Source organism: Coregonus lavaretus (genome assembly GCF_964263955.1).
Source record: "Coregonus lavaretus genome assembly, contig: HAP1_SCAFFOLD_6079, whole genome shotgun sequence".
In the NCBI taxonomy this organism is placed as follows: domain Eukaryota; kingdom Metazoa; phylum Chordata; class Actinopteri; order Salmoniformes; family Salmonidae; genus Coregonus; species Coregonus lavaretus.
In genome coordinates, this window is record NW_028161763.1 from 16,368 (window position 1) to 34,213 (window position 17,846).

A 17,846-nucleotide genomic window follows, 5' to 3' on the forward strand; every position below is an offset into this window, starting at 1 on the left:
CAGGTGGGCAAGTTGTGGTCATGGGAAGAGATATTTGCGGGGAAAGGACAATGGGTGAAGGTAGATGCCCAGGCAGGAGAGGAGCAACAGCAACACGGAAGCCGGCCGAGGAGGAGGCCCGAGAAGCAGCCCCAATAACATTTTTTTGGGGGGGCTAAAGGGGTGGTCGGGGAGCGAGAGAGAAGAGCCCCGACCACTGCACCCGGTTGGTTTTCAGATTGGGTCCCTACGACCTTGGGAAGAGGAGTGGGAACAGTATTACACTGAGGAGTCGGAGGATGACGACGACGCTGAGTTTCTGTTCCCTAACTCGTGGGGGCTCCCGGAGGAGTCCTCACGGGAAGAGGAGTGCCGACGACGGAGACCTGAGAGGCAACACCAATAATTTGAAAGAAAAGTGGTGCGTGTCGCCAGTCCGGTCCGGCCCGTTCCTGCTCCCCGCACTAAGCCAGTGGTGCGTGTTCCTAGTACGGTCCGACCCGTTCCTGCTCCTCGCACCAAGCCAGTGGTGCGCGTCGCCAGCCTGGTCTGGCCTGTTCCTGTCCCTCGCACCAAGCCAGTGGTGCGCGTCGCCAGCCCGGCCCGGCCTGTTCCTGCCCCTCGCACAAAGCCAGTGGTGCGCGTCGCCAGCCCGGCCCGGCCTGTTCCTGACCCTCGCACCAAGCCAGTGGTGCGCGTCGCCAGCCCGGCCCGGCCTGTTCCTGCCCCTCGCACCAAGCCAGTGGTGCGCGTCGCCAGCCCGGCCCGGCCTGTTCCTGCCCCTCGCACCAAGCCAGTGGTGCGCGTCGCCAGCCCGGCCCGGCCTGTTCCTGTCCCTCGCACCAAGCCAGTGGTGCGCGTCGCCAGCCCGGCCCGACCTGTTCCTGCCCCTCGCACCAAGCCAGTGGTGCGCGTCGCCAGCCCGACCCGGCCTGTTCCTGCTCCCCGCACCAGGCCAGTGGTGCGCGTCGCGAGTCCAGTACGGCCCGTTCCTGCTCCCCACACCAAGCCAGTGGTGCGTGTGTCCAGTCCGGCACGGCCCGTGCCTGTTCCACCGGTGCCGCTGCTCCACTCCGGAGCCAGAGCAATCCGCTCCACCGGGGTCCAGTCCAGATCCGGTCAGCAGCTCCACTCCGGAGCCAGAGCAGTCCGCTCCACCGGTGCCGAGTCCAGCTCCGGTCAGCGGCTCCAGTCCGGAGCCTGAGCAGTCCGCTCCACTGGGGTGCAGTCCAGATCCGGTCAGCGGCTCCACCGATGCCCAGTCCAGCTCTGGTCAGCGGCTCCAGTCCGGAGCCTGACGAGTCCGCTCCACCGGGGTCTAGTCCAGATCCGGTCAGCGGCTCTACTCCGGAGCCAGAGCAGTCCGCTCCACCGGTGCCTAGTCCAGCTCCGGTCAGCGGCTCCAGTCCGGAGCCTGAGCAGTCCGCTCCACCGGGGTCCAGTCCAGATCCGGTCAGCGGCTCTGCTCCGGAGCCAGAGTAGTCCGCTCCACCGGTGCCCAGTCCAGCTCCGGTCAGCGGCTCCAGTCCGGAGCCTGAATAGTCCGCTCCACTGGTGCCCGGTCCAGCTCCGTTCAGCGGCTCCAGTCCAGACCCAGATGTCAGCCCCTCTCCAGGTTCGGGGTCACCCACACCAGGGTCCAGACAGGGCTTGGAGTATAGTGGGAGGAAGGAGAGGGGAAGCAACGCGCCGAGGTCTAGACCAGACCAGGGGCGCAACAGGGAGGCGGAGAGTGAGAGGTCATCACGCCCTGAGCCGACTCCGCCTCCGAGGCGGAATGCCCACCCGGCCCCTACCCAGTTATGTTTATGTTGTGCGGTCGGAGTCCGCACCTTTGGGGGGGGGGGGGTACTGTCACCCCCTGACTCAGAGGACGCTTATATGTTGAGTCAGGGTGTGTATATTCCTTGTTGTCATTTTCTATGTTGCATTTTCTATGTTTAGATCTAGTATGTCTAGATCTATGTTGGCCGGTGTGGTTCCCAATCAGAGGCAGCTGTCGCTCGTTGTCTCTGATTGGGGACCATACTTAGGCAGCCTATTGGCACTAGTGGGTGGTGGGATCTTGTTCCGTGTGAGGTATGTTGTTTGTCTACCTTGGACTTCACGTTTCGTTTCATTTGTTGTTTTGTCGTGGTGTTTATTCAGTATAAATAAACATGTATGCATATCACGCTGTGCCTTGGTCCGTCCCGTCCTTCAACGAACGTGACAGGAGGTGTATTTAGAGGGTAAATTAGTCAGGATGATATCTATGAGGGTGCCCATGTTTTTGGATTTAGGGTTGTACCTGGTAGGTTCCTTGATAATTTGTGTGAGATTGAGGGCATCTAGTTTAGATTGTAGGACGGCCGGGGTGTTAAGCATATCCTAGTTTAGGTCACCAAGCAGTACGAACTCTGAGGATAGATGGGGGCAAGCAATTCACATATGGTGTCCAGGGCACAACTGGGGACTGAGGGGGGGCTGTAGCAAGCGGCAACAGTGAGAGACTTATTTCTGGAAAGGTGGATTTTTAGAAGTAGAAGCTCAAACTGTTTGGGCACAGACCTGGATAGTATGATAGAGCTCTGCAGGCTATCTCTACAGTAGATTGCAACTCCGCCCCCTTTGGTAGTTCTATCTAGACCAGGGGTGTCAAACGTACGGCCCGCGGGCCGGATCAGGCCCGCAAATGGGTTTAATCCGGCCCGCGAGATAAAAAAAAAATATATATATATATATACTTTTTTTATTTTTTATTTTTTTAAGTATAAAAATGCGCTGCAATTTTTCAATAAAATAAACTGCTGTTCCAATTGCGTCCACTGGATGGCGCAATAGCAATTGTGTTAAGCAAGCAAACTGTTTATACCGGGGCAGAGCAAGTAGGTCAAGCACGTGCAGCCAATGAGCTACTTTGTTTTGCCCGCGATATTTATTACGGCTTCTACTTTTAACATTATGTGCTTTGGCACCCTCATTGCCCCAATATGTCTCTGTCAAAAAAGAGAAAAGTGGACGCAGAGTGCAGAGTGTTCCAAGAAAAATGGTCATCCTATTTAATCACGGAATTGAATGGGAAAGATGTATGTTTGGTGTGTTCAGAGCATGTTGCAGTGCTGAAAGAATATAACCTTCGTCGCCACTATGTGAGTCTTCATGCCGACAAATATGACAACTTTCAAGGACAGCGGAGATGAGAGAAGGTGAATGAACTGTTGGCGGGTCTGAAGAAACAGCAGTCTGTGTTTACTCACAGCCGAGACATCAGTGACGCTGCAGTGAAAGCTAGCTACCTCATTGCTAATGAAATCGCAGTGGCTTCAAAACCATTTAGTGAGTGTGAATTTGTAAAAACATGCATGATGAAGGCAGCGGAGATTGTGTGCCCTGAAAAGCGGCAGGCTTTTGCAAATATCAGCCTGACAAGAAACACAGTTGCAGACAGGATTTCCGATCTTTCAGTGGATTTGGACAGCCAGTTGAAGCAAAAAGTAAAGTCATTTATTGCGTTTTCGGTTGCAATTGATGAAAGCACGGACATTACAGATGTTGCACAACTGGCCATTTTTTCATCCGCGGAGTTGATGACACATTGACCGTCACCGAGGAGTTCGTGGAGTTGGTGCCGATGACAGATACAACGACAGCAGCTGATATTTTTACCGCACTGGTCGGCGCGCTGGACAGGGTCGGAGTGGACTGGTCCCGCGCTGTCAGCCTGGCTACAGATGGTGCGCCCTCAATGATCGGGAAAAAAGCAGGCGTTGTGACAAAGTTCCGAGAGAAAGTGCAATCTGCAAATGGAGGACGTGATTTTTTGACTTTTCACTGTATTTTGCACCAGGAGGCTTTGTGTTGCAAGTCATTAAAGATGGATAACGTCATGAAGGTGGTCATCCAAACTGTTAATTTCATCCGATCCAGAAGCCTGAATCACCGTCAGTTTGACAGCCTTCTCAGAGAGAAAGACCACATCTATGGCCTGCCATACCACACTGAGGTAAGATGGTTAAGCCGAGGTGCTGTGCTGAGGCGTTTCTTTGATTTATGAGAAGAAATTGAACAGTTCATGGAAGAAAAGGGCAAACCAGTGTTAGAATTTCATTCCGCAGAATGGATGCCGGACCTTGCATTTATGGTGGATGTTACAGAGCACCTGAATAACTTGAACAAACAGCTGCAAGGGCGCAACAAAGTTGTCACGCAGTATTATGACAGCATACGTTCTTTCAAGTTGAAGCTGTCATTGTGGGAGACGCAACTTGCCGGTGGTGATGCAGCTCACTTCCCCTGTCTGAAAAATGTGTGCGCGACCCAACATGTGGCAGACATGAAGCGGTTCAAAGATAAAATAACTGGACTGTTACGGGAGTTTGAGCAACGCTTTCAGATTTATGTTTATATGTTTTTATGTTGATGTGCTATTGTTTTTAATTGATTTTATTTTATTTGTATATTTAACCTACTCTTGACTCTGTGGTTCTTGCACTTGTTTGGGGAACAGGATTTCATTATTTTTATCTACATTTCTGCCTGAGAAATGACACCCTGATATAGTTCTGTGATCTGTGATATACTTCTGTGAATCACTGAGGCATTGTGTGTTTGTGTGTTCTTTGTCCTCAGAACTTTCAAATAACTTGAGGTGTTTTATGATTAATAGTGATGTTGTGCTTTTGGACACTGTCCTCAGGCTCCAGCTTTATGTTTATATGTTTTTATGTTGATGTGCTATTGTTTTTAATTGATTTTATTTTATTTGTATATTTAACCTATTCTTGACTCTGTGGTTCTTGCACTTGTTTGGGGAACAGGATTTCATTATTTTTATCTACATTTCTGCCTGAGAAATGACACCATGATATAGTTCTGTGATCTGTGAAACAGTTCTGTTAATCACTGAGGCATTGTGTGTTCTTTTTCTTTAGATTTTTCAAATAAACTTGACGTGTTTTATGATTAATAGTGATGTTGTGCTTGTACTATTTTGGACACACTTTCCTCAGGCTCCAGCTTTATGTTGTATGTTGATCGTATTAAAACAAAGAAAACAATCTGAAGTTGTTGTTTTTAAGTAATATATACCATGATTATTCCGGTCCGGCCCACTTGGGAATAGATTTTCCTCTATGTGGCCCCTGAGCTAAAATGAGTTTGACACCCCTGATCTAGATGGAAAATGTTGTAGTTCGGGATGGACATTTCTGAATTTTTGGTGGACTTCCTAAGCCAAGATTCAGACACTGCAAGAACATCAGGGTTGGCAGAGTGTGCTAACGCAGTGAATAACTCCAACTTGGGGAGGAGGCTTCTGATGTTAACATGCAAGAAACCAAGGCTTTTACGGTTACAGAAGTCAACAAATGATAGCGCCTGGGGGGTAGGAGTGATACTGGGGGATACGGGGCCTGGGTTAACCTCTACATCACCAGAGGAACAGAGGAGGAATAGAATAAGGATACGGCTAAAGGCTTTATGATATGTTGCGAATTACAATCCGCATTATAGGTTACGAATTTGCAAAATGTACAATGTCCCCCTCACATTCTGAAATTGCAGTTTTGTCCCCCCCAGTTTTATCATTGCACTGTGATACCAAAAGTGCCATCAGTGTGTTTTATGACCATGCAGACGCCTCAGAGCAGTCGGGTAGGCTGTTTGCTGGTTTCAGCCGGCTGGATTTAGTAGGACAGCACATAGCGTGCAAACAGAGGCAGATGTTGAATGGATATGGGTCTGAATAAATAACTGCTATAGCCTTCCACCATTGCGCGTTTGCTCTTCTTTCAAACTACCTGTGAGTTCTATTGGCTGCTGTATTTAACATTCAGCAAACAAGAGCTTGCATCCCTCTTTGAATAGTCTATTGGTATAGAAAATGCAACAAACAAAAATAATGTCCAGCTAGTCTAGTTTTTTCCTGCATGGGACTCCAAGAGCTAAGGAGCATTTTTTTAAGGAGAGAGGCCAGCGGAGCACAGGTGCGTGCATATTGCGCACGAGACAGAGGCTATAAGTTAGAAGCTTATTATGCATGATCCATAATTCATTAGCTAAATATAAGTCTAATACTGCATTGAATCTATTACCTGAAATAGGTAGGCTACGACATCTACAGCTCTGGAAAAAATTAATAGACCATGCAAAAATATAAGTTTATCTGGTTTTACTATTTATAGGTATGTGTTTGGGTGAAATTAACATTTTTGTTTTATTCTATAAACTACTGACAACATTTCTCCCAAATTCCAAATAAAAATATTGTCATTTAGAGCATTTATTTGCAGAAAATGAAAACTGGTCAAAATAACAAAAAATATGCAGTATTGTCAGACCTCGAATAATGCAAAGAATATAAGTTCATGTTCATTGTTTTAATTTAGGAAGAGTTCAGAAATCAATATTTGGTGGAATAACTCAGATTTTCAATCACAGCTTTCATGTGTCTTGGCATGCTCTCCACCAGTCTTTCACATTGATGTTGAGTGACTTTGACACTCCTGGCGCAAAAATTCAAGCAGCTCGGCTTTGTTTGATGGCTTGTGACCATCCATCTTCCTCTTGATCACATTCCAGAAGTTTTCAATGGGGTTCAGGTCTGGAGATTGGGCTGGCCATGACAGGGTCTTGATCTTGTGGTCCTCCATCCACAACTTGATTGACCTGGCTGTGTGGCATGGCGCATTGTCTTGCTGGAAAAAAACAATCATCAGAGTTGGGGAACAATGTCAGAGCAAAAGGAAGCAAGTTTTGGCTTGATTCATGCATCCTTCACAAAGACAAATCTGCCCGATTCCAGCCTTGCTGAAGCACCCCCAGATCATCACCGATCCTCCACCAAATTTCACAGTGGGTGCGAGACACTGTGGCTTGTAGACCTCTCCAGGTCTCCGTCTAACCATTAGATGACCAGGTGTTGGGCAAAGCTGAAAATTGGACTCATCAGAGAAGATGACCTTACTCCAGTCCTCTACGGTCCAATCCTTATGGTCTTTTGCAAATCTCAGCCTGGCTCTTCTTTGCTTCTCATTGATGAAGGGCTTTTTTCTAGCTTTGCACGACTTCAGCCCTGCCCCTTGGAGCCTGTTTCGAACCGTCCTCGCCATGCACTTCACCCCAGCTGCCGTTTGCCATTCTTTTTTTAGGTCACTTGAAGTCATTCTACGGTTGTTGAGTGACATTCGAATGAGTTGGCGGTCATCCCGGTCAGTAGAGTCGTTTTTGCCCTCTGCCGGTCTGTAGCTTTGTTGTCCCCAATGTCTGCTGCTTGACCTTGTTCTTATGAACCGCCGTCTTTAAAAGTTTAAGGATGGAAGCAACCTGACGCGCACTGTATCCCTCTGCCAGTAAAGCCTTCTTTTCCTCACTCAAAACTTTCCTTTTCAACTCTTTTGGCATGGTCAATAGTTATTTTTTTATTAATATTACTTTTGAGGTACTATTAGCACTGTTTTTGCTATCCAGCTGGTCCTATTGCAAGAGGATAGTGATGACCACAGCAGTGGTTTTTATACTTTTACTCGTTAAATAAGATTTGGTTCAGGTGATCACATAATCAGTACCTAATTCAGTAGAATGAGGTGTGCCTGTGTTGGAATTCAACAGACACTGGAATGGAATGGCTGTCATACATGTAGAGATGCTGATTTAAGAAATATTTGCAGTGGTCTCTTAATTTTTTCCAGAGCTGTATATATATATATATATATACAGTCCTATATATCAATCTTGAACAGGATTATCTATTTTGGATGCAATTAGAATGGAATTGATGGAGAGAGAGAGACAGAGAGAGAGAGACTGTGAGAGAGTGCTTGCGTGTGCACTGATTTAAAGCAACGATATTCGATGTAAAACTCTGCAGCTGCAATAAAAAAATAAAACTTCTGTACAAAAATTGTTTATACAAAAAAAATCCAGATGGAGATGGATAAATTAGACGTGCATTCAGTCTTTATGTTACTGTAGCATAGGCTATGCTGCAGCAAATGTAGGTCTACCTGTCACAATGCAAAGTTACCACGATGATGATGATGGTGGTCCTCTGTAGCTCAAATGTTAGAGCATGGCGCTTGTAACGCCAGGGTAGTGGGTTCGTTCCCCGGGACCACCCATACGTAAAAATGTATGCACACATGACTGTAAGTCGCTTTGGATAAAAGCGTCTGCTAAATGGCATATTATAAATGGCATTTATGATAGATCTACATACTGAGATGGGTTGTCAGTCCCCACCCTGAGCGTTGATGATTCATCATGCAGTGACCAGAGAGAAGGCCACCGAGAATCCAGATTTAGACATTGCATATAATTTAACAGTTCCATTTTGCGTTATGCTGCTCATATAAATAATTTATAAGAATGTACCGGTTTATCGCAGTTATTTTCTGGCGAATCACGCCACAAAATGTCTTCACCCTATTTCGACAGCAGGTCAGTTGCCCAAGCAGGCGAGCAGCTCCCACCCACAGACACAGAGGCCATATTCAAGCAGGGCTTGTAACCCTCCTCCGGCTTGGCTACCATTCAGCCAAGTACAGCCCGGAGGAATGGAACGTCAATAACTTCTCTACCCTTCACCAGGCCGTTATAGACCGAACCAACGCCGAGAGGATTCGCCATGAGTCCAAAACACTGTATACGGAGACCGAAGCCGGGACTCTGCGCACCCAAGCTGAGGGGACGCGGCACCTAGGCGAGAGACTGCAGGATATCCACTTCTGGAAGTCGGAGCTGCAGCAGCACATCGAAAAACTGTTGGCCGAGACAGACCTCCTCCTGGGGCAGAAGAGGGGGCTGTTCAAGGTGGTACAAAAAATATATAGATTTGTCTTTGCTCTAGTTCACGTAAATACTTTTATCATTACTAAATATTTCCTAGACGTTATTTAACTACAAACCAATCCGAAAATAACTTGATGGTTTTGTTTTGTGTGCCACGGGAGGTGGAGTTGATCAGGAGCGTCCAGGCTCTGTTGAAGAGAACGCTGAGTCAGGCTGTCAATCAAATAAAGTGAGTGACACAATTAGACACCTCTCCCCGCATTCATTTCAACCAACATTAATATTTCAGATGCATCAGCAATAACTACATAAATGGTTAATTTATAAGATCCTCTCTTTTCATTTAATTGTGTGTCAGGGATGACCAAGCAGGCAACGAGAGACAACTGAGTAGGGTGCAAACAATAAGGGTTTTATTTCTCAAAACTTGGATTTACATTTACATTTTAGTCATTTAGCAGACGCTCTTATCCAGAGCGACTTACAGGAGCAATTAGGGTTAAGTGCCTTGCTCAAGGGCACATTTACGTCATTTAGCAGACGCTCTTATCCAGAACGACTCACCAATTGGTGCGTTCACCCTATAGCCAGTGGGATAACCACTTTACGAATTTTTTTTTTTTTTTTGGGGGGGGGGGGGGGGGGGGGTGGAAGGATTACTTTATCCTATCCCAGGTAATCCTTAAAGAGGTGGGGTTTCAAATGTCTCCGGAAGGTGGTGAGTGACTCCGCTGTCCTGGCGTCGTGAGGGAGCTTGTTCCACCATTGGGGTGCCAGAGCAGCGAACAGTTTTGACTGGGCTGAGCGGGAGCTATGCTTCCGCAGAGGAAGGGGAGCCAGCAGGCCAGAGGTGGATGAATGCAATGCCCTCGTTTGGGTGTAGGGACTGATCAGAGCCCGAAGGTAAAGAGGTGCCGTTCCCCTCACTGCTCCATAGGCAAGCACCATTGTCTTGTAGCGGATGCGAGCTTCAACTGGAAGCCAGTGGAGTGTGCGGAGGAGGGGGGTGACGTGAGAGAACTTGGGAAGGTTGAACACCAGACGGGCTGCGGCATTCTGGATGAGTTGTAGGGGTTTAATGGCACAGGCAGGGAGGCCAGCCAACAGCGAGTTGCAGTAGTCCAGACGGGAGATGACAAGTGCCTGGATTAGGACCTGTGCCGCTTCCTGTGTAAGGCAGGGTCGTACTCTCCGAATGTTGTAGAGCATGAACCTGCAGGAGCGGGTCACCGCCTTGATGTTGGCGGAGAACGACAGGGTGTTGTCCAGGGTCACGCCTAGGCTCTTCGCACTCTGGGAGGAGGACACAGCGGAGTTGTCAACCGTGATGGCGAGATCATGGAACGGGCAGTCCTTCCCCGGGAGGAAGAGCAGCTCCGTCTTGCCAGGGTTCAGCTTGAGGTGGTGATCCGTCATCCATACTGATATGTCTGCCAGACATGCAGAGATGCGATTCGCCACCTGGTTATCAGAAGGGGGAAAGGAGAAGATTAGTTGTGTATCGTCAGCGTAGCAATGATAGGAGAGGCCATGTGAGGATATGACAGAGCCAAGTGACTTGGTGTATAGGGAGAAAAGGAGAGGGCCTAGAACTGAGCCCTGGGGGACACCAGTGGTGAGAGCACGTGGTGCGGAGACAGCTTCTCGCCACGCCACTTGGTAGGAGCGACCGGTCAGGTAGGACGCAATCCAGGAGTGAGCCGCGCCGGAGATGCCCAGCTCGGAGAGGGTGGAGAGGAGGATCTGATGGTTCACAGTATCAAAGGCAGCAGACAGGTCTAGAAGGACAAGAGCAGAGGAGAGAGAGTTAGCTTTAGCAGTGCGGAGAGCCTCCGTGACACAGAGAAGAGCAGTCTCAGTTGAATGACCAGTCCTGAAACCTGACTGGTTTGGATCAAGAAGGTCATTCTGAGAGAGATAGCAAGAGAGTTGGCTGAAGACGGCACGCTCAATAGTTTTGGAAAGAAAAGAAAGAAGGGATACTGGTCTGTAGTTGTTGACATCAGTGGGATCGAGTGTTGGTTTTTTGAGAAGGGGAGCAACTCTCGCTCTCTTGAAGACGGAAGGGACATGGCCAGCGGTCAAGGATGAGTTGATCAGCGAGGTGAGGTAGGGGAGAAGGTCACCGGAGATGGTCTGGAGAAGAGAGGAGGGGATGGGGTCAAGCGGGCAGGTTGTTGGGCGGCCTGCAGTCACAAGTCGCAGGATTTTATCTGGAGAGAGAGGGGAGAAAGAAGTCAAAGCATAGGGTAGGGCAGTGTGAGTAGGACCAGCAGTGTCATTAGACTTAGCAAACGAGGATCGAATGTCGTCAACCTTCTTTTCAAAGTGGTTGACGAAGTCATCCACAGAGAGAGGGGGGGGGGGGGGGGGGGGGGATTCAGCAGGGAGGAAAATGTGGCAAAGAGCTTCCTAGGGTTAGAGGCAGATGCTTGGAATTTAGAGTGGTAGAAAGTGGCCTTAGCAGCAGAAACAGATGAAGAAAATGTAGAGAGGAGGGAGTGAAAAGATGCCAGGTCGGCAGGGAGTTGAGTTTTCTTCCATTTCCGCTCCGCTGCCCGGAGCTCTGTTCTGTGAGCTCGCAATGAGTCATCAAGCCACGGAGCTGGAGGGGAGGACCGAGCCGGCCGGGAGGATAGGGGACACAGAGAGTTAAAGGATGCAGAAAGGGAGGAGAGGAGGGTTGAGGAGGCAGAATCAGGAGATTGGAGGGAGAAGGATTGAGCAGAGGGAAGAGATGATAGGATGGAAGAGGAGAGGGTAGTGGGAGAGAGAGAGCGAAGGTTGCGGCGGCGCATTTCCATCTGTGTAGGGGCAGAGTGAGTAGTGTGGGAGGAGAGCGAGAGAGAAAAGGAAACAAAGTAGTGGTCAGAGACATGGAGGGGAGTTGCAGTGAGATTAATAGAAGAGCAGCATCTAGTAAAGATGAGGTCCAGCGTATTGCCTGCCTTGTGAGTAGGGGGGGACGGTGAGAGGGTGAGGTCAAAAGAGGAGAGGAGTGGAAAGAAGGAGGCAGAGAGAAATGAGTCAAATGTGGACATAGGGAGGTTGAAATCCCCCAAAACTGTGAGGGGTGAGCCATCCTCAGGAAAGGAACTTATCAAGGCGTCAAGCTCATTGATGAACTCTCCAAGGGAACCTGGGGGGCGATAGATGACAAGGATATTAAGCTTAAATGGGCTAGTGACTGTGACAGCATGGAATTCAAATGAGGAGATAGACAGATGGGTTAGGGGAAAAATTGAGAATGTCCACTTGGGAGAGATGAGGATTCCTGTGCCACCACCCCTCTGACCAGATGCTCTCGGGGTATGCGAGAACACATGGTCAGACGAGGAGAGAGCAGTAGGAGTAGCAGTGTTTTCAGTGGTAATCCATGTTTCCGTCAGCGCCAGGAAGTCGAGGGACTGGAGATTAGCATAGGCTGGGATGAAGTCAGCTTTGTTGGCAGCAGAACGGCAGTTCCAGAGGCTGCCTGAGACCTGGAACTCCAGGTGTGGGGTGCGTGCAGGGACCACCAGGTTAGAGAGGCAGCAGCCACGCGGTGTGGGGCGTTTGTGTAGCCTGTGCAGAGAGGAGAGAACAGGGATTGGCAGAGGCATAGTTGACAGGTTGTAGCAAATGGCTACAATAATGCAGAGGAGATCGGAATGAAATGAACTAAACATCTGGGAGGGTAGAGAGCAGGGCCTCCCTCACCAAAAACTTCTACCTCAGAAACTATAATTGTTTCACTGAACCACCCGAACAAAAACTCTACCAACTTCCACCTTTAGAAATCAGAATTGTTGTGAACCACAGCGGTTCAATGTTTAAAGGAATAGACTCAACCCACTTTATTCAGCTAGCTAACTATGACACCATAGCTAACTAGCATGCTAGCATCCAAAAACACACAGTTTAGCACCAACACTTGGTCACAACAAACCACCAATAGTGTGTTAACACACTAAGCAGATGATTCGTGTCCGTGTCTGTTGGCTAGCTAGCAATGGCCACTGTGTTGACCTTGTTTAAAGAACGGCTAGCTAGCTAGCGTCGTGCTACCCTCGGCACCGCCGAAAAACAATGCCACCCACAGTAACTACCCACAACAGCCCACGATGCCTAGCTATGACGCCATAGCTAACTAGCATGCTAGCATCCAATAACACACAGTTTAAACGTTGGCTAGCTAGCACATTAACATTGGAAACAACTCTCCACCCTTGCACTAAACAGATAATTACCAATAAACGTTACCAGTAGCTACCCGCTAGCTAGCTAGCATACCAAGAGTGTGTTAACACACTAAACAGATAATTCATGACCGTGTCTAGTTCCTTTCATAACGCAGCAAAAAAATTAAACGTTGGCTAGCTAGCACATTAGCTAGCACATTAACATTGGAAACCACTCTCCACCATTGCACTAAACAGATAATTACCAATAAACGTTACCAGTAGCTACCCGCTAGCTAGCTAGCCTCGTGCTTCGTCGGGCTCCGCCGTAACAATACTTAAACAATACGTAAACAATACTTACCTACAATAATGGCCTAAGGAAACCTACAATAACTACCTAAATAACTACATAAATAAACGACCTACCTACGATCTAAATACATGGTTTAAGCTTTACTCAACACCATATGAGAAGCCAAGCTTACCTCCTGCTAGAGAAAAACACAACCTCACCCGACGAAGTCTGCAGCATACGAATTATGACAAGGAAGTAAACCAAAGTGCTAAAATATACCAAGGGACTTGAAAAACGGACTGTCCTATAAAGTCTTAACTTAAAAAATAACTAAGCTCTAACGTGCAGGAACAGAACGTACATAAACCAAATATCTACTCACTAAAGGGACGTTCCACGGAGACTATAAGGGGAGTGGCCAGCTCCAAGTGGAATCTGCAAACCATCAAGTTTTACATTTAGACAATAATGATATAACGTTAAATACAAGCATTATTTTAGCAATACCAGTACACAATAGTAATGTATAACTGTACTTCGCTATTTTAAACTCGTCAAAGGGAAAAATAGTTCTCCCGGGGTGAACAGAGGGTGGGCATTTCCCAACGCCCTTCCGGAACCTTATTTTAACCCTGGGATTCAGGTCGGAAGTCCTTTATCAGAACACTGCTGAAGCACGGAGGTAAACAAGACATTACATTGAACTGTGACTATTTACTTGAGAATGATAATGGTTAAATTATGAAGTTAGATGATTGAGTTAAATTACATCAATGACTGTTACCACGTAAACTATGATGCGTGCACTCAACATAGAAAACAATGATAGCTAATGTCAAACTGTATTTCTGCAATAAAGTTATGTATGGGATATAAGAAACGAACTATGTGTCGCGTCGTCATTTTATATATTATGTGTATCGCCATGTGTATAGTGCAAAGTGAGCGTTAACGTGCATCAAATGAAAATGATATTTGTTATGGCCTGTGTACACTAGCCGCTTCGGCCGCCCAGAGTGGCTCGCTTGTGGGCATGCTGGCAGCATATAGCAGCAGTTCGGTTGTGCGTCAAGAATTCAGCAGAGTAAGTTTGTATTAAGAGCTGGTTATTAAATGGGTAAATAGTTTCATCCATTCTCCATTTCATGAATTTATAAACAGGTAAATAGTAATATGCTCTAAACCGGTCTGGTGACAAACTTTGCTGCCCTGTTTCCAATCGTCCACATTGCTGCTGGGAGAACCTATTCAAGTAAGTAAATACACTTTAAAAAACAAAACTATAGCTGTGTTCGAATACCCATACTGTATACTACATAATGAGTATATACTATTAGTTCATTTTAGTATACTGTAAACGAACTGTATCCTTCCAGTTGAGCGTACTAGTGCTTCGCCTGTCTACCGGAAGTTGTTGCTATGCAAGTTCTTGCTAGCGTGTTAGTATAACAAATTACTAGTTAAGACATCTTACGACTTCATTAACAATGTCCAGTAAGGAACGCACAACCACTATACCACTTAGCTAAGTTAAGAATGACGTGAATAATCAAGTCAATAGGTTGCGTTCGTAAATTCACTCGGGCCATCTACTCCGATTTCAGAGTACTCGTCTGTGTGCCTGGTTGAAATTATGTCTCATTTGATGAAATACTACAGATATGCTGTCCTCAGGTCATGCAGATGAAGGAAATTAGGTATTGCGATAAACCTGTTTTTAGAGTATTTACATGGTTCATAGGAAGTGTAGTGTACTGTAAAAAAAATTAAATATGTTTCTGTATATATGAATTACAAATCAGCCTTTAACTAGTTAAATCATGCTTCTAGTCTATTGCATAGTTACAATGTGCAACCAGCTATTGATGTCCCAGGACCAGGATTGGTAAACACTGTTGAAGTGTATCATTGTAATACATACATGCAGACACAGCATCATTCAAAGACTGGCATTTGATACTCCTGGTATTGGATATGACTGAAAAAGAATGTCTCACAGACATATCTGAACCGCACCTTTATTTGCCAAGGTAGAGTACATGATCAGTGAATATATTCAATGTACAGGCTACAATGTGGGGATCTCATGCTTGGTAATAAGGACATGTATATACGACTTGCATCCTTGGCACAATAAAGTTATTATATTCTACTCAATCCATAGGCTTCATTAATGCCATTCAGACTGGCTTGAAGTCGATACAACCGGCTATGATAGCGGAGGTTCATAGCTAGGTTCTGAACTAATATTTATACCCAACGTTTTAGGTTCAATACACAGATCGGCTACACATCCTTAGGCATAAAGCTATTTTTATCCTCCACTACACAAAGAAGAAAATAGTTAGCTAGTTACGTTACTTCAGCTGTATTGCATGGGAAATATCAGCAAGGCAAGCTTAAAAAATTGTACATTCAATTTGCAGTAATTGCTTTAGCTAGCTAGATTCTTTACATCCACTGTTTCACAAGACGACAGCCTGGTTTGCTGGTTCTCAGGAGTCCCTAAAACATTAAACAGGAATTACAATTTCATACTCATGTCACAACGCCCATAAAGCTAGGTAGCTGGGTAATGTTGGCTAGACAGCTAGCTTGCTAAATAGCGATTTTCGTAAATTAACGTTATGACAAAAACATATGCATAATCGTTTGTCTCTACATTAACTAACATATTCCTCTGAACTGTAAATGTTTTGCATGATTCGTTATGACGTTATAATTACTTACATTTGCTTCCATCCTAGTATTTTTGTCAGCCATCTTTGCTACAGCTGAGCCTGGTTGGCGGTTGCAGCCTTCTTCTTCAGTGGGGTTTATCGGCGGTTGGCATCCAACATTATGGTGCATTACCGCCACCTACCGTACTGGAATGTGGGCCAGAGACCGGGATAAACTAAATCCTACCTGCCAACCCCGTTTCTCTTAAAAAAATATAACAAAATATTTTAGACTAAATCTAATGACGTTCTGCTCAATATACTCTTTAAACTAATTTCCTGTATCCCCTTCTCCCTCATACTAAATATCATCCTCTCTCTTTCCCTCTGATACTGCCCACACTGTAGCAATACATGCTCCACAGTCTCTATTTCCTGACAATAATCACACTTTCCTGATGGATGCTTTCCTATCACGTTTAATGTCTTGTTCAACTGGCTGTGTCCCACCCTTAATCTTGTAAAAATAGCCTCCTCTCTTCTGTTCCTTCCTGCTGTCCTCCCCTCCCCGACTTTCCTCTGTACCTGAAATAAATGCCTTCCCTTATTATTTCTATTCCACTGCTCCTGCCATCTCTGCACCATCACTGTATATATCAGTCTTTTTGCCTCTGCCTTGCTCATTGACACTTCAACATCAACATCCCCACTACTAAGTGCTTGTTTAGCCTGTTCATCTACAGCCTCGTTCCCCTCCACCCCCAAACGTTTGCAGCCTATTCATTAGGCACCAAATAAAGGAAAATGGACTCAAACGGGGAGGGACTACCTGAGGTTATCCAATAAGAAACGCTCATTTTCGTTTTCCAGTGCAAATGTTTGCCTACGTTTTACTAGGGCGGCAGGTAGCTTAGTGGTTAAGAGCGTTGTGCCAGTAACCGAAAGGTCGCTGGTTCTAATCCCCGAGCCGACTAGGTGAAAAATCTGTCGATGTGCCCTTGAGCAAGGCACTTAACCCTAATTGCTCCTGTAAGTCGCTCTGGATAAGAGCGTCTGCTAAATGACCAATTATTATTTACTCCTATGTGCACTAATGAATAATGACCCTGATGTGGGGGTAACAATGTCCTTTTCTTAGTCTTATGGCGCCCCCTACTGTGTGTAGTATGTAGCTACTCACCTGCAAAGCATGCAAAGGAAAAACCAAGGAGGCCGAGATGCAAAAAGTGAAAAGTGCTAACAGGTGATAAACAGCACTGATGATAGAAGCCCAAACGTATGCTCCTTTTTTATTCATCACATTTTATCACATTGCATCAAATGACTATGAGTCCTGGTCAAAAGTAGTACACTATCTAGGGGACATGGTGTCATTTGGGACGCAACCCTGAAGACACTGATTCCCATCAATAAACCAGAGACCTCTGACTCACTAAAGGGTTTAAGTGAAGAGGTGGAGGGGTGTGAATCTGCTGTGTGTGGGGGGTTGGTTCTTCTACCCTGGTGGGAACCTAAAATCCCCATAATCCCCCCCCCCCCCTCAAAAGTCACAGTTATTATTTAAATTATTAAAATAATAATTATTAATCAATTAAAGGGGCAATCCGCAGTTGCTACATCCATTTTTGGACGTATAAATTGGTATATATAAGTCCCCAAATTAGTTAGCACACCTAACGTAAGCCTATTTTCAGTTGAATACATTTGAAAAGTGTGTGTGTGTGTGTGTGTGTGTGTGTATTCATCCATGCACCATTTGTTGTTAACTGATAATTCCTTTGTAACGGTGGGGCATTATCGCGTGTCCAGTTACTCACAATGCTTCCTTGGAAACAGGTCACCTGGCAACGCAGCGCAAATGCAAAAAAAGTTATTCTTCACTTCCCCTGTGTGGCTGTTGTTATGCGGAGACACCGTTCACTACAATCTTGTGTCGGATCGCAGTGTTTTTAAAATCAGGTATCACCAATTCTCCACAAA